The 17,126-nt window shown below is 40.2% G+C and overlaps 1 protein-coding gene and 1 long non-coding RNA gene across 4 annotated transcripts in view; both read right to left on the reverse strand.

Moving 5' to 3' along the window:
• LOC126374704 (protein prickle-like) overlaps positions 1–17,126 on the reverse strand; it is a 268,632-nt gene that overhangs the window by 168,952 nt on the left and 82,554 nt on the right. The window lies entirely within an intron of this gene.
• On the reverse strand, positions 15,390–17,006 carry LOC126374745 (uncharacterized). Its single transcript, XR_007567480.1, has 3 exons — positions 16,819–17,006; positions 16,518–16,747; positions 15,390–16,303 (listed from the first exon to the last, which is right to left on the reverse strand). It is a non-coding gene; the product is annotated as an uncharacterized LOC126374745 (long non-coding RNA).

Consider the following 17,126-nt stretch of genomic DNA (forward strand, 5'->3'; position numbering starts at 1 on the left):
AACCTGTTGTTATGTGTTTTAATTATTATGTCATTTTAAGTTTTAAAATGAAATGGAACTAATAAATATATTTATCGGTTCCAAAGAGTTACATACAGATCTTATTAAATAACGACGCCTATACGAATGACGATTAAAGCATAGAATAATGAATAATACTACGAATATAACAGGAACTGTCCGCTCTCCACCAGCGCAGCGTCTGAGCTAGGTTTACCTCACCCATTGGACATAGTTCAGACTTCAATCATATGGCGTCAGACGTCACACACACAGATGCGCGTGTACGATAATGTCAATGTGTGGTGTCTGTGTAACATGAGGTTATTTGTATAAAGTGTCTGGGGTGTGACTAAAGTAAGACCAAGGTGGAACTCAGCGGCTGTTGGGGAGCACTGCCGTTCTATACGTAGTATTATTTCTTATTGTCGTAGTATTATGTCATCATCATCATCATCATCAGCTCATTAACGTCCTCACTGCTGGGGCACGGGCCTTCCCTATGGACGGATAGGGAGATCGGGCCTTAAACCATCACGCGGGCCCAGTGCGGATTGATGGTTATTAACGACTGCTAATGCAGCCGGGACCAACGGCTTAACGTGCCTTCCGAAGCACGGAGGAGCCCGAGATGAAAACTTTTTTTGTGGTCACCCATTCTATGACCGGCCTTTGCGAAAGTTGCTTAACTTCACCAATCGCAGACCGAGCGCGTTTACCGCTGCGCCACCGAGCTCCTCAATTATTACAATAATTACTAAGTACGTAGTCGTTACATCAGTCAATGAGTCAATAACAACCCTGACAACAGGGTTGATGGGGTTGGTAATCCACCTCACACCCACACAATAGAAGAAGAAAATGGTAACTATGATAAGGTAAAAATAAGAAAAAAAATCTTAGTATTAATTATATTTCTCGAGGTGTTTAAATGTTGTTACCATTTCCTCCTTTTCCAAAACATTTAGACGTTACAAATACAAGTTCCGATAGCCAATATCAAGACCGAGATAGCTTGATACAATAACATCCTCAAAGTACATTGACCTTTGGTTTCTCTCTATTGAATTCAATTCATAGGTATACGCCCACACTTGTAAGCGAAGCGAGAACTGGGGGTTAAAAAGACCATGATTAAGCAACGAGGAACTTTCCACGCTAGGTTCCCTAAATAATACAGATGGCGTTATCCAGATTTAAGTTTATTAGTGGTAATTTCCTATTTTATCAATACTCGGGAACATAATTATTCCAAAATACAATGTAATGGCTGAAGCGTATATATAAAAATAATTGTTGCTTGATATTTGAATCACATTATGTTTCAAATAGGGTAGTTTCCAACTAGTCATCATTAACTAGAAAACATCGGGAGGAAACCCACATTCCCGAGAAATGGATTTTCGAAGGTGACCTAACCTGTATTGGGCTGGTCGCGGGTTGGAAGGTCAGACAGGCAGTCGCTTCTGTAAAAAACTGGACCTGTCGAATCTTCAGGTTAGGTAAGCGGACTCTGTGAAAAACGATGATGATGATCACCGCAATTTTCCACACAATAATCGTAGCCTTATCTGAAAAGCTAGCAATATTATTGTTTTTCATCCGAGTTTCTTTGAAAGAGATTTTTTGTAGTACCAATGGAAGAGATTGGACGTTAGAGGTAAAATTGAAATCTTGTTTCGGATACTTTTATACAGTTTGTGAGATACCGGCTGGTTTTATATCAATTGGTGAAAGTCAATTCTGTTGACGAAATGACTCTGACCGAATGACCCTGAAAGGGTAAGCAGAGGGTTAAAGTATATACCTACACCAATTCCTCGCCAGCTATGCTTAAGTCCCGTGCAAAAGGACGCGAGCCTATTGTCATTAACCTGGCTCAAATTCTGGAAACCACGTGATATCAATTATCTATGATCCAAACATGAGTTCGAAGTCATAATGTAGAGTGCAGTGGTTTAGAACCCGAGCCGGAATTCAAACCAATGCCACTATGATGATTTGAATAGAATAACTATTAGCCAATGCCCACAGAGATTTTATTTATTTTATTTTAATTTATTTTATTTTTCAAAGTCAAATTGCACTGTAAGTATCAACAAATGTCCAATATGTTAGTGCGACAGAGTCCTAAAGTGGATACATTATATTGCTCATGACTGTATAATATGTAAAGCTTGACTTAGTAGCTTATAACACACATATGCGTAGTGTACGCAACTGTGCTCAAATCTCGGTCACGCGAAATGAGCCGTACTATAAAGTTCGCCTCACACTACACCGTGTTAAATAGAATATACAACCAGTATCACAACCAGGGCGGTAAAAATGGCCACATCGAAGCAATTCATCTAAGAAAGCAATATTGCTATTTGACATTTGTTTGCATTGCGCATTTACTTTATTTGGGTATATTCTATTCTACCAATGTTTAAGACAGCAAATATGACTCCGTATTCCACTCTTCTTCTTCTGTCGTGTGGGTTGATGAGGTTGGTAATTCACCTCACAACCCACAACCCTGGTGTCAGGGTTACTATTGAGCCGCCAAAGGCCCTGACATGACTCATATAACATGTATTCCATTTATACTTCACCTATCGTTTTTTACAACAGTCTATTCACGCCGAAAAATAGACTTACTTTTTTTGACGTTTCTTATTATAGATCGCATTAACTACTTGGCCGTACAAATGGAGAGCGCTGAAGGCTCTGATCTGGTACAACGTTTAAGACAACAGGCCTAAGGGCGCCCAGTTGAGCGCGAACCTGGCTCAGGGCGTCGTCTGAGAGGAAAAATATTTAAAAGAATTAATCGACCCAAACGGGTTGATAGCGATAAGCGCTGATTGAGGGAAACCGTCGACCACGCCGGCGGAGTCGGTATCGGGATCCTGAAGTGTTTGGTGTCGCGAGCTGATTGGCCGCCTCTATGGCTATAGTAATCGGATCGTCGGGATCGTAATTACGTCCTTCGACTTACCGTACTGTGTGTATAGCAAACATAGCGCCGACGTCCAACCAAGCGGTGATAACCATAAAACGGCTTAACGAGCGCAACGTTGTCTACACGCCATTGATCGCCAACGTATATGAGTAATGAGGATGTTTCCAACATTTTACGAGCTTATTTTAGGTTTTACAACTGAAAACTTCTAAGGATGATAAGGTTTTTTATGGGTATTATGGGTAACTAACACTTTTTATGGGTACTTTAAGGCTCTTCAGCGGCGTCTGCACAGCAACCGCGCCTACGGTATCTAAGGTAGATAAACGTTACTTTATTTATATACTCTTTATTACTTTAAAAAACAAAGGAAATTATCTTAACATAAAACTGGGATTTCTTCCTGCTAACCTTCGTCAACCTTACCCGTCATACGCCTATTGATCGAAGCCCTCGACATATATCGCGTCGCGCCGTGCGGCGCTGCGCGCCGTTGCCGTGCCGCGAGGGCTGGTAAAAATAGTTATCGACCTTAAGAGTATGAGATATGGATATTTAAAGTATGAAATAGTGTTATTTTATTCTGTATATTTGCCCTAACCCATATCATTTTCAACTCCTCATAATATGGTCTATATTCCAAGAAGTATTGCACAATCAAATACAGCAGTCGCCAAGGTCATCTAGTCTATCAAAACTAAGGATATTATACGATCTTAGGCAGTGGCGTAGCTAGAACAAAGTCAAAAATATCTTTTTGGTCACTTTGAATAGTCAGTTTTTTTTCATCGCCGTAGCTTTAAGACTGAATGTCCTTTGATTCAAACCTCATTGTTTAACTATTGTTTCGGGAAATCTCGGCTGCAAGGGGTTAACGTACATTCCGAAGCACGAAATCACGGAATAAGCACGGGATTCGAACGGTTATCTGAAGACCGTGAAAGGTGGAAAGTTGAAGGGAGGCGCTTGCCCAGGGCAAGTAGCTGATAACATAAAAACTTGACAAAGGTCATAGACTTACTTTGCGGTTATCGCTATGAGCTGGGACGGAATAAAAACATGGGACACGTTCAACACATTGCCTTCTGTCATGACGTAAAATCCGACAGATGGATTGTGTCCTTTCTAACATGATGGTCATTTTTTACAGGCGTTGAGATTCACCATAAGGGCCAACATATCCATCTTAGGACTCAGTGTCAACAGTGCTTGCCAGTTGTCTTTGTTTACTAGTGGCTCTGTCCACTCTCTTAGGAATTACAGGCGTGAGTTTATTTATACATACAGTCATGAGCAATATAATGTACCCACTTTAGGACTCTGTCGCACTAACATATTTGACATTTAGTGAGACTTACAGTTCAATTTGTCAAAAAAGTTAATGTGACATGGTACCAAAGTGTATACATATTAATGCTCGTGACCGTACATATATATAAGATCACGCCTATTTCCCGTTGGGGTAAGCAGACACCACGGAATTCCAGTTACTACGATCCTCACACATCAGTTTCGATTCTTTCATTCTCATCAAATATTTCTTTTCTTAAGGATTTATTTAGGGTCTTTTCTGTGCCCAGTTGGTAGAACGCTTGCCTCTTACTTTGAGGTCGCAGGTTCAAATCCAGCAGAGGCCTAAACCAAATGATTGTGGAATTTGTTTTCGAATTCATGTTTGGGTCGTAAATGATTATCACGTGCTCAGCGATGCATGAAAACATCGTGAGGAAACCCGAGAAATGCATTTCTAAAGTATGTGACCTAACCTGTATTGGGATGTTTTTCCCTTTGCGGGTTAGAAGATCTGACTGCCTGTCTGACCAGAAAAAAAAACTGGAGCACCTGTATAGGGCAGGTTTTCTGCAAAAAACCGGACCTGTCAAATCTTCAAGTTAGGTAAGCGGACCCTGTGAAAAACGGGATAATACATTGTTTTAAGTTTACGCGGTTATTATCATAATTAAAGCACATAATAACGGGTTCTTACCGCGTTTAAATGGGGATATGATGTGTCGAAATATCGGGAGTCTCATATCCCCATTTAAACGCGGTAAGAACCCGTTATTATGTACTTTAAACGGGATAATGTTAGGGATATGATGAAGGGTTTACTTATGTAGCCATGTTAACAGTGTTCACTCTAGGGCTGCCACCAGGGTATCCACATCTTACTACGCAACTGATCTCAGAAATTGCCTCTTAAATGCTCCAATCTTGGCAAGGCCAAGCTACTGGCAACGGTCCTAACGTTCCAACAACCTAATAAATAGTTAACAACCTCTTCAAACCGGCCTCGCAGTTGTTTACCCGTCTGTTTCACGGGTTCCGTATGATTGATGACTGTGTCAGCTCGAGCTGGTTGTTTAGTGAGCCAAATTGAAACAGTATACTATAGCCCATACATACATAATATTGAGGAGCTCGGTGGCGCAGCGGTAAACGCGCTCGGTCTGCGATTGTTGAAGTTAAGCAACTTTCGCAAAGGCCGGTCATAGGACGGGTGACCACAAAAAAAAAACGAATTTTGCATTTTTGTGGCGAATTTCATCCAGCCATTGAAAACATTTGTTTTCATTTACAATGGAGAGGTATGTTCAAAATTCATAAATTCAATTTAAAAAATCAAAGCTTTATTTTCCAGCACACACAATAGATGGTTATAAATGAGCAGTTTGTTATTCATGGACTGCCACTAACTATAGAGCAAGCGTGATACACCAACAAAGGCATGCATTTTTTTTTATTTATTTATACATCTAATACGTAAATGTAAGTCAAAATGACAATAAAATTTGTATTAATTACATATAGAATGAGGAGCTCGGTGGCGCAGCGGTAAACGCGCTCGGTCTGCGATTGTTGAAGTTAAGCAACTTTAACCACAAAAAAAAAGTTTTCATCTCGAGCTCCTCCGTGCTTCGGAAGGCACGTCAAGCAGTTGGTCCCGGCTGCATTGGCAGTCGTTAATAACCATCAATCCGAACTGGGCCTTCGTGATGGTTTAAGGCTTATCCATCCGTAGGGAAGGCCCGTGCCCCAGCAGTGGGGACGTTAATGGGCTGATGATGACATACACAAGATCACGCCTGTTTCCTATGGGGATAGACAGAGACCACGGAATTCCACTTACTACGATCGTGACACACCACTTTCGCTTCTTCCACTCTTCATGCATGCTCGCCGGCGAGCATTTAGAGTACTCTTGACCTGGCCTTTTTTAAAACATCCTGGATTTGCCGGGTGTGCATGAAAACCGCGCCGCGCGCGCTGAGCGCTTCCACCAATAAGGGCTCAAACTGGATGACAGCGGCAGCGGCGCGGAGGCGATAGCGGCGCGGGGAGCGGCGCGGCGGCCGCTGTTCCGTTGTCGATGCCAGCGGGCAGATCGCGCGGTGTTGCGGCGGTATAGAGTTGTGTCTCGAATGAACGCGATGTCGAAACGGCGACAACGCATTTTCGATTGTAGTTATTTTGTTTCGTACGATTTATTATGGGCAAAAGAAGATCTGAATCCCTATAATGAATGAAGGAAACAAAAAGGCGAGTTTCAAACGCAGCGACACCGCTCGTACTCCGCTCCCCGCGCCGCTGCCATCGAGAACACTTCGATATAAGTCTTAGCATATTTTGAACGCGCCGCTCCCCGCACCGCCGCCGCCGCCGCGCCGCTGCCGCTGTCATCGAGTTTGAGGCCTAAAGGATACCAATGCTACGTAGATGGACGTCAAACGGCCATTGGTCGAAGGCCTCGATATAAGTTATTTTACAAAGCCGGTCAAGTGCGAGTCGGACCTACGCACCGAGGGTTCCGTACAAACAGCCGGAAATTAATTTCAACGATAAAATCAAAGATAATTTCAACTTCCAAAAAAGGGTCCTGAAAGAGAGACGGACAACAAAGGGATCCCACAAGGGTTCTGATTTTACTTTTCAGGTACGGAACCCTAAAAAAAGTTAAAAAAGCGATTTATAAATACCGGTGTATTTGAAAGGTCAGTTCTATTAAAACTTTTGACTTAACAAACTTGTGAAAAGTTTCACTTTGCCTCTAGAAGTCTGGAGCAGACAAGCTCATCGGGTTACCTTTGCCAGCATTTTATTTTACATTCAGATACTTTAAAGCCTTCAAGTAATCTAAAATTAAAACGCACAATTATTATTTTTCTATGCTGGCTGGTAGCGAATAAATTACATAATTTTCAAACCTCCCGAAGTCACCGAAAGCCGCGCTGTGATGGCCGTTTTGACATAACAAAGTACAGTAATTAGCTCCGTCAACATGGTTACAAATTAATAAAAAAAAACTTGATGAGCCCCGGTGGGAAATAGGCGTAAGTTTTTGTATGTATGTATATATGTTGATGAGCACAATCAAGTACAGCTACTTATTTGCTTAACAAATATATTACTTTTTTTTTCAGTAAAGATACAAAATTATATAATTTTGATGCATCCGCATGAACACGCGTGGATGCATTTTCTGTGTGTGGTGCGTGTTTTCTATACAAACGGAGATACAAGCAACGGAAGAACACGCATCCACGCGCTACGCTGCATCACGCAAGGCAGTGTGAGAATCGCCTAAGAATGTGTTTGTGGTAAGTGTATCGATGTTTTCCCTCATTCCACTCAATCAGCGTTTATAGACTTGTTATCAATCAAAAAATGTTTTTCTTTTTTGTAACTCATTCTTTAAACAGGATACACTCCACGCTGCTACACATTTCATAGCAATTTATCACGAATTCTGTCACTATTTAGGAACACTCGACAGTGCTGTCACCTATATTTGAGCTTTTTGTTTTTATCCTCATTCGTTGATCGTCGTAGGAACGAAAGTAAATAACGTCAAAAACAAGCATGGGTGGTGCATACCTCACTTCACCTTCACCTCACGTAGTTGCAAACATCAACTAGACTGGTATACCGGCATCGTATAGCCGAATTATTAGGCTGTTCTTAACAAACACGTTAAGCGATTTTACGACCAATTCGCCCGAGTACATAACGGCGTAACGATTTCCGACCTATTAATTATTTTACGCAGGTGACCGAATTCCTAACGAAATAGCTCGGTCGCAGTAGACATACGAGCCAAAATCAGGTTAATGTAATATAACCTGGGTGGTGGGTAGCAGCCTCCGTGGTCTAGTGGTTAGAGCGTTAGGCTCACGATCTGGAGGTCCGGGTTCGATTCCCGATGGGGACATGGTCGAAATCACTTTGTGAGACCGTCTTTTGTTTGGTAAGGACTTTTCAGGCTTGAATCACCTGTTTGTCCGAAAAAGTAAGATGATTGCGTGCTTCGGAGGGCACGTTAAGCCGTTGGTCCCGGCTATTAGCCGTAAAAACACCTCCACCAACCCGCAGTGGAGCAGCGTGGTGGCTTCATACACCCTCCGGTTGATTGAGGGGAGGCCTGTGCCCAGCAGTGGGACGTATATAGGCAGTTTATTAACCTGGGTGGGTTAAAAAGGCCACATCTAAAAAGCGATATTTGCTGAAATTGCGTCCTTATTTTATTTGCGCAAATGTCAAATATCTATAATCCATAGCAGATCCCAAAAGTTGAAGGGGTTGAAGTTGTACGAGTTTTAGGTTTAGTATTACACGTGACTTGTAGTGATTTAGAAATGTACGGGGCTCCCCATGATTCTGAGTTGATATCGAGTGAAATTTCGTCGCAAAACTCGTGAAAATGGAAGTGTTTTTATTTAATTATTTTCAGTTCCATACTCTTGAAAACAGTCCACTTGGTATTACTTCAGAAACATGAGCTGAATCATCTTCCACAGTATTCGCTACGGTGTCATTTACACCATAGAAAAAGGAATATTACTACGTATAGAACGACAACTCTCCGCTCCCCACCAGCAGCTGAGTTAGGTTTACCTCACCCCCTCTCGGTCTTTTTTTTATTATTCATTCAAAGTAACAATAAACATTTTACAATCAAAATGGTGTCTCATAAACTTATCGACAGGTTTTCCTGTACACCGCAACTCATCGTCTGTTTTTACATTTTGTAGGTAGATACAATAAAGATATACTTTATTGGTAAGGTGAGAGTGATATCTGCAAGACAGTTAGGAACAGATTTTATAATGAAAGAATAAAATTGAAATGAAGTTAGATTGGATCTTCTTAAAAACATTTACATATAAACAAATATCATGTAGGCTATTAGCCTCGATGTTATACAATAATAGAACAATGGTTAGGACATTAGAGTTATGTTTCAGAATAAAATGTTTCAAACAATAACAAGTTTTTTAATCCCCTTTTTTTTAATATAACGGTTTGAACCACATCCCGGCACGTCATCTCACTTTCCTATGCTTCTATCCTTTTTCGATACTCTGAACCGGCATTTGCTAGAGTGAAAGAGAATCGGCAGAATCGACGGGACTACTAAATGGATAGATGAGTTCACACGGTAGAGAAGTAGGTAGTTCGCTCGTTACCTATTGCTAAACAAGTTGAACACTTGAACCTTACACGACATAACTACAAATAAATACTGACAATTATTCTCGCGTATTGAGTGACTGAGAGTAGGTACCTGCCTTGGGTTTCAACTGTTCCTACAGAGTTCATTAAATTCTTAAAGTTCTTACTTTAGTCTTCACCCGTACGGCGTCAGACAGACACCTGGCTTGATGAGGTTCGTAATCCACCTCACGACCTACACGATAGAAGAAGATAAGAAAATTCAAGGACTTTCGTATCAAAAGTGACACGTAGATCAGATTGTACACATTTTTGAACATTTTGTATGTGGTGTGTATAGTTGTTGATTTGTATTGTATGCATGTGTGACTGTAGACCAAATAAATGATTTATCTATCTATCTATCTATCTATTGTATTTTATCAAAAATACGCCTACGAGGTTTTCTCTACATAAAGGCGACAGTATGGATACTGTGAATTCAATAAAGCTTCCCTCTGTTACACCAAACCTCAATGGCGAGTATTCACAGTATTTCATTGGACGTCTCCCTCTAAACCTGACCTAAGCCGATCTAGAGCATACAAAGGCCGGGGACCGCTCGTAAAAAAGAATTACGACACCGCGACATCCACATATCACGTTGGTACATTCACTACGTGTGGTACACTGACTCTTGTGACGGCCTCCGTGATCCTGAGGTTGAGCTCTGGGCTAACGATCCGGAGGTCCCAGGTTAGAACCCCGGTAGGGACATAATTATACCAAAAATCCCTTTGTAATCCCTATATTGGTTAAAAGAACAGGCTGATCACCCGATTCTCCGAAAGTAAGATGATCCGTGCTTCGAAAGGCACGTTAAGCTGTCGCTCTCGGCTAGTCCGGGTACTATGAAACAAACAAATCTAGTCCTTTGGCAGCTCAAAAATAAGTCTGACTCTAGGGTTGATGAAGTCGGACATTGATCTCACAACCCACACGTCAGTTTACCCGACTGCTTAACGTGCCCTTCGGAGCACGGGTCAATTTAATTTCGGACAATTGGGTGATAAGCCTGCAGAGTCCTAATTAAACTAGGTATCACAAAGTGTTTTTTTTCGTGTTATGTCCTCACCGGGATTAGAACCCGGGACCTCCGGATCGTGAGCCAACGGTCAACCACTGGACCACGGTCGCCGCAGACGAGTAGATACGCCTAGAATAGCCAAGAATAAGGGAGAAATCTTCTTACACAAAGAAGAAGAAGAGGGAGAAATGTTTTTTTTGTGTCTTACCCGAAATACAACATCCAAAGCAGCAACCGTAACTTACCTGAAAAGAATAAATTATTTTAGTACAAGAAAATAAATAACTATAATATTTTAAACAATAGATACAGTTGGCAGTACTTTCATCAAGATAGGCATGGCAAGATGTTGGCACAGAACTGTAACTCTTATCTTATCTGGCAATTAATTCAGAGTGAAATTCTATAGAAAACGATATTCATATAAATTTGTAAATAGGTAAAAGAAAAAATAAGGAAGGGAGACGGATTGTGTAACCTGATTCTGACAGCTGTTATTTGCACCGTGATACAACGCAAACTGCCGGCGCGGACTGGTCATAGGGCAAATCGGGTAACCGCCTGATGAAAGCACACAGAAAAATACTTGCGCTGAGCTATGACCGTTTTGCGCTGCTGCAGCACACATACATACCTGGCGTGTGTTAAACATTTTGTATGTGATGTGTATTGTTGCTGATTTGTATCTTATGCATGTGTGACTCTAGACCAAATAAATGATTTATCTATCTATCTATCATGCAAATTCGTCATTCTTCGAACACTCCTATAGATTGTAGATACCCCACGATCGTCTCAGCCCATTCCGTGCTCGTAATCACATCAAGTTCGACCTACTTTCTTCAAGAGTGTGTCGCGTGAAAAATTAAGCAGACCTCGTGCAAGGGAAATCAAGTAATTGGCGGAAGTATATTATAGGCTATGTCGTTGAAATTAAGATTATTTACGCTTGTATTTTTTAAAAGTTGATACCATTAACCTAGAGAGACAGTTTAGAACAAAAGTTCCAACATTAAAATGCACCTATTTCTATGGGTGAGCAGCCTTAACTTGAGGCCGGGGGCTTATTTGCACGTGCCAATACCATTGGGATTAATCAACGAAGTAGCTACTGTATAGGGATCATATCGAGGCTGCTAACCTGTCGCTATACGGTTATTTATAATTACTTATTATTCTTTCTTCGACACCTTCTCCACAATATCGCGATATCGCATCGATCTGCTGTAGGTATTAACCTTATAGTTGCCAGTATTAAACGACATAATAAAAAATAGAGCCCATAACGTAACACCTCGCCCCATTGCTTTCTCCCTGACATTTACTAGATGTACCACTTTAGGCCAAATCTTCACTTACCATCAGTTCTACGGCAAATCTACAATATGTCAAAAAAAATCCTATTTCGCGACCCTCGAACACAGCACAGCACGGAACAGGACGCAGGATTACGGTGACATTCCAGAACTCTATCGTTACGGAGTTTGTTTATGCTAGTGACGGTATGACGCATTATGAACTCTTTGACAGTTAGTACAAATGATCCTTCATTCTCATAATATTATATTCTCAAAACATTACATTCGCAAAATATTATCTTTTGTATGATGAAGTACAAACGTATTATCATAATTAAAACACATAATAACGGGTTCTTACCGCGTTTAAATGGGGATATGAGACTCCCGATATTTCGACACTGTTGCAAGTGCCATGATCACGGGATGACTGATGATCATGGTGATCATGGCACTTGCAACAGTGTCGAAATATCGAGAGTCTCATATCCCCATTTAAACGCGGTAAGAACCCGTTATTATGTGTTTTAATTATGATAATAACCGCGTAAACTTAAAACAATGTACAAACGTATTATTCATAAAAAAGTAGATAAACATTACTTTACATATTGCACATATCGCCTCGCATTTTTGCGGCTTGTTTTCTAATATGGGACCCTGTTTTACATAATATGTAAAACTGAATTTAAAATTCCTATCCTATAACGTCATTTCTTCATTTTGCGAGAATGAATTAGATTCCAAAGCGACCGTTCCTTTCCTATGTAGGTATATGAAGAATGTGGAACCGCGGAATTTAAGTAATAGACTGCTCAGAAAACTGTTTTCCGATATTGGTTTGCAAACGCCTACAATTCGACTCCGTAATGGATAATAATGGTAAGCATGGCAGGTCTGAACAGGCCACATTGAAGCATAAAGATAACATAAACAGCTTATATACGTCCCACTGCTGGGCACAGACCACCCCGCAATCAGCTGGAGGGGGTATGGAGCATACTCCACCACGCTGCTCCTGTACGAGTTGGTGGTGGTGGACCGACGGCTTAACATGCCCTTCGAAGCACGGAATCATCTTACTATTTCAGACAATCTGGGAGTCTTCAAGGATAGAGTGAATACTGTTGACGACAGGTCGACATGGCAATCGGGGCATGAGGTGAGCCGCGGAGGCGGGGTCGCCCCGCACACCCGCACAGTCCCCGCGGCGTCTTAGTCTTAGTGTCGCACGAGTCCGTATCGACCGCGTTTATCGATTATAATCTCGCTCACATAATTTATTATTATTGTGTTTTAAAAATGGCTACGGTAGCATCTTCGTCGCGTGTTCAAGCAAAAAAACCAATAATTCACTTAAATGAAAACGTGGTATTATTTTATTTACATTTTGTTACATACATAATAAAAATATATCGATATTGAAAACGTCACGTCACTAGAGAATTTTATTGCCATGTCGACCTGTCGTCTACAGTAGGAATTTGCTAGGTAAGCGTGATCCACCCAAGACCACATCGTCATTTACCATCAGGTAAGATTGTGGTCAAACGCGAGCCTATTTTATTAAAAAAAAAAAAACAATTAGGTGATTGAAGCCTGCAATGTCGTTACCAAAGGACAGACTCACAAAGTGATGTCAACAATGTCCCTATTGGGAATTGAACCCGGACCTCCAGATCGTGAGCCCAACGCTCTAACCACGGAGTCTATGTAGTCCACATTGAAGCAATTCACCTAAAAAGCAATATTGCTATATGACATTAAAATTTGATAAAATTGCGCACTTTCTTTTATGTGCTTTTGTAGACCGCCAAGTAAGTCTCAGAGGGGGTGAGGTATATCTAGCTCGGCGCCGAATACGAATTGGTGCGGGGCGGAGTTTTACCGTTATATACCTAGTATTATTCTTTATCATGAGGAGCTCGATGGCGCAGCGGTAAACGCGCTCGGTCCGCGATTGTTGAAGTAAAGCAACTTTCGCAGAGGCCGGTCATAGGATGGGTGACCACAAAAAAAAAAAAAAGTTTTCATCTCGAGCTCCTCCGTGCTTCGGAAGACACGTTAAGCCGTTGGTCCCGGCTGCATTAGCAGTCGTTAATAACCACCAATCCGCACTGGACCCGCGTGGTGGTTTAAGGCCCGATCTCCCTATCCATCCATAGGGAAGGCCCGTGCCCCAGCAGTGGGGACGTTTATGGGCTGATGATGATGATGATTCTTTATCACTACATAGTATAAAACAAAGTCGCTTTTTCTGTCCCTATATCCCTATGTACGCTTAAATCTTTAAAACTACGCAACGGATTTTGATGTGTTTTTTTTTAATAGACAGAGTGATTCAAGAGGAAGGTTTATATATTATGTATAATAACATCCATTAAATAGTGGAGAAATACTGTTATTTTTGAGGTTTTTAATGTGGCGTCGTAAATAATTTCATTTATTCCTCAGAATTGCACCCGAGCGAAGCCGGGGCAGGTCGCTAGTTCTATAATAGTCAGTCAGTCTTAAGACATGAAGAAAAATATAAGACTAGGTATATCGAAACCCATTCCATCACTTGTCGAGCAGTAATCGTGGTTGTACCCTTAATTTAGCAGATTGCCACGTTGAGTCGCAATCAGACACATTACGGGCAAAGATTACCATTATACCTCTAACAATCTCGACTACGATAATTGCCGGCGAAACAGGACCTTTGGAAGCGGACCATTGTCGTTTACGGTGAGATTACAGAGCTGCTGAATGCGAGAAGATACATTTTCTTTTTTCGTGTGAACAGCACCTATTAACCCTTTCACGGACAAAGACCATGGGTCATTGATGGTTCATAATAGGTAGTATGACACCTTGGACTCGGAACGTCCGTAGACGTTCTGTCCTTGAAAGTGTTAAACAGTGTCGGCAAAATTTTTTGCAGCGAGGATCATATTGTCAATAGGTAGAGTACGGAATTACTTCCCGGTCTTCGAAAACTGCTCCTCGTCACGGAGACACACTACGCCCCGAGACCTATTTAAATTTTGGTCATATTCTATCGCCGGTGACATGCTTCGCATCAGGGAGACACCCTACGGCCTGGCAAAACTATAAAACCTGGAGCAACTTTTATTTCGCATAACATATTTCTATCGCCGGTGACATGTGTGCTGTCAACTTTTGCTGGGTTTTTTTAATTTCTGACTAAAATTATTGTGAACCTATTCCATAAATTTTAAGCCTGTCGTTTACCCGTCACCTGATAATAAAATGACAGGTATAACTTCAAATAAACTTAGTGTGTACTGGAATCAGCACCAATAACACATCATGTTAAATCTGGACAGCGCCATCTGTATTTTTTTTTGAGAACCTAGCCTGGAAAGTCCCTCATTGGTACCTATAGATTCTGTAATTATATTTGTCTTGCATTTAGACCAATAAAGACCACCAAAGGATGTTTGATGTGAAAATCTGGTCCCAAGAGGTCAAAAATTAAATTTAACTAACAATTTTGATACCACAAAAAACATTGATTGTGAGATCCTATCAGTTAAAGTGGTGCTAAACGACGTGATTACTATTTTTATTTTTCAAAATAATTTTAAAAAGAAACAATTTTATTAAAAACATAATGAAAGATATATTTTTAGAAATAATTTGTTTTATTATATAATTCATACTCATACAAAATATTCCTACATTTAATTAAATAGTTGAAATAAAACAGCAACTTAACCATATACTCTCGGCCTATGTGGTCCAGTGGCTAACATTCCGGAGGTCCCAGGTTCAAGTCCCGGTGGGGACAAAACACAAAAATTTCTTTGTGATCCCTGATTCAGTTAGGACATTGCTGGCTGATCCAACGACATTGGCGGCTCAGCAATAACCCTGGTTGAGGTTGGTCATCCACTTCACAACCTACATGATAGAAGAAGAACAAGTACCTATTTATGATTTTTGAACAGACTTAATATGGTAACATATTAGTAAGTAGGTAGAGAATAAACTTAACAATAACATTAAAATATACACAGGTTTTTATCTATTTAATGATTTAATAATATAAATTATAATAATTATAAAGTGATATAAACTCATAGTTTACCAACATCTATGAACAAAAAAAAAACCCCGACAAAACAAAAGTACTCAATTATTATGAAAAAAGGTGAAAAAAACCCTATAAAAAGCAAAAAATAACTTATCCCACATACCTATGCTTGCAAGCAAACTGAGCGTGTAACATTCCTATCACACTTAACAAACATCTCTGATGACCTTGAAGACCTGAACCGATTTCTACCAAACATAGCTAAGAACACTCTCGACTAATATAACTTACAAACAAAAAAAAACATTAAAATCGGATCATCCGTTTGGGAGCTACGATGCTACAGATAGACACATATACACAATTTTGCGTCGGGGGTTAATAAATAGAACTATATACATTGCAACAACACACCTAACACAGCTTTTATGTTCACTAGATATTAATGCTTTTGAGGTGAGCTCATCCTGCAAACAATGCATACATGGGCATCCATCAGGCATCTGAAAGCAAACATGAATGTTTTTAATAGTATATTGCACAATATGCCCGATTGTATCAATATTATTTAATGTGTAGGAATGGAACTGAAACATTGCCAACAATAAATTAAAATTAGAACAATGTTTTAATCATAATTAAGGATTGCCTTATAACATTTATGATTGAAACACAATATTTTTCATGTACAACATAAAATACTTAATACTTTAATACCTATCTCGGAGATTGTTTTTCTATATAATACCACTCTTCACTTCTTTCCATAAGCCCATGGCCTGTGATTTTATCTTCGTGACTGCTTTCCCAAAGATATTCCACAACTTATACAGACATAATTGTTTCCAACTGTCCGATTGGAACATTCTTCAGGAAACTTGTTATTGTTGCTTACATCTCTTAGTATGAGTATGAGTTAGTATGACAAAGTCGATCAGCATTCACACCTATAAATAAATAACTATATAATAACAGTGTCATATATAATAACAATGTCATTTGATTGTATGTTACTTACATTGCAATTTATCAACGAACATTATCCACAAACTTTTTATCATATCGGCTCTATCCAAAACACACAATGGCTCTGGAAGTTTTTACAGTAGAATGTCGACGCTCTCGCACGGTGAACTTGTAAGCTACAAATTCTAACAAAGTACTTCAAAGTAGCACAGGAAATTATCAAGAGAACTTCTCGGCAACGAGACCACAGAACGAGACCATAAGACCATTTTGTTTAGTTTTTTTTTTTGGTTATTTTGTACATAGGACAGGCAAAGGAAACATAACCCATACAGCCAAATACTATACTAGGTACGTTAA

Source organism: Pectinophora gossypiella, chromosome 17 (assembly GCF_024362695.1).
Source record: "Pectinophora gossypiella chromosome 17, ilPecGoss1.1, whole genome shotgun sequence".
Lineage (NCBI taxonomy): Eukaryota > Metazoa > Arthropoda > Insecta > Lepidoptera > Gelechiidae > Pectinophora > Pectinophora gossypiella.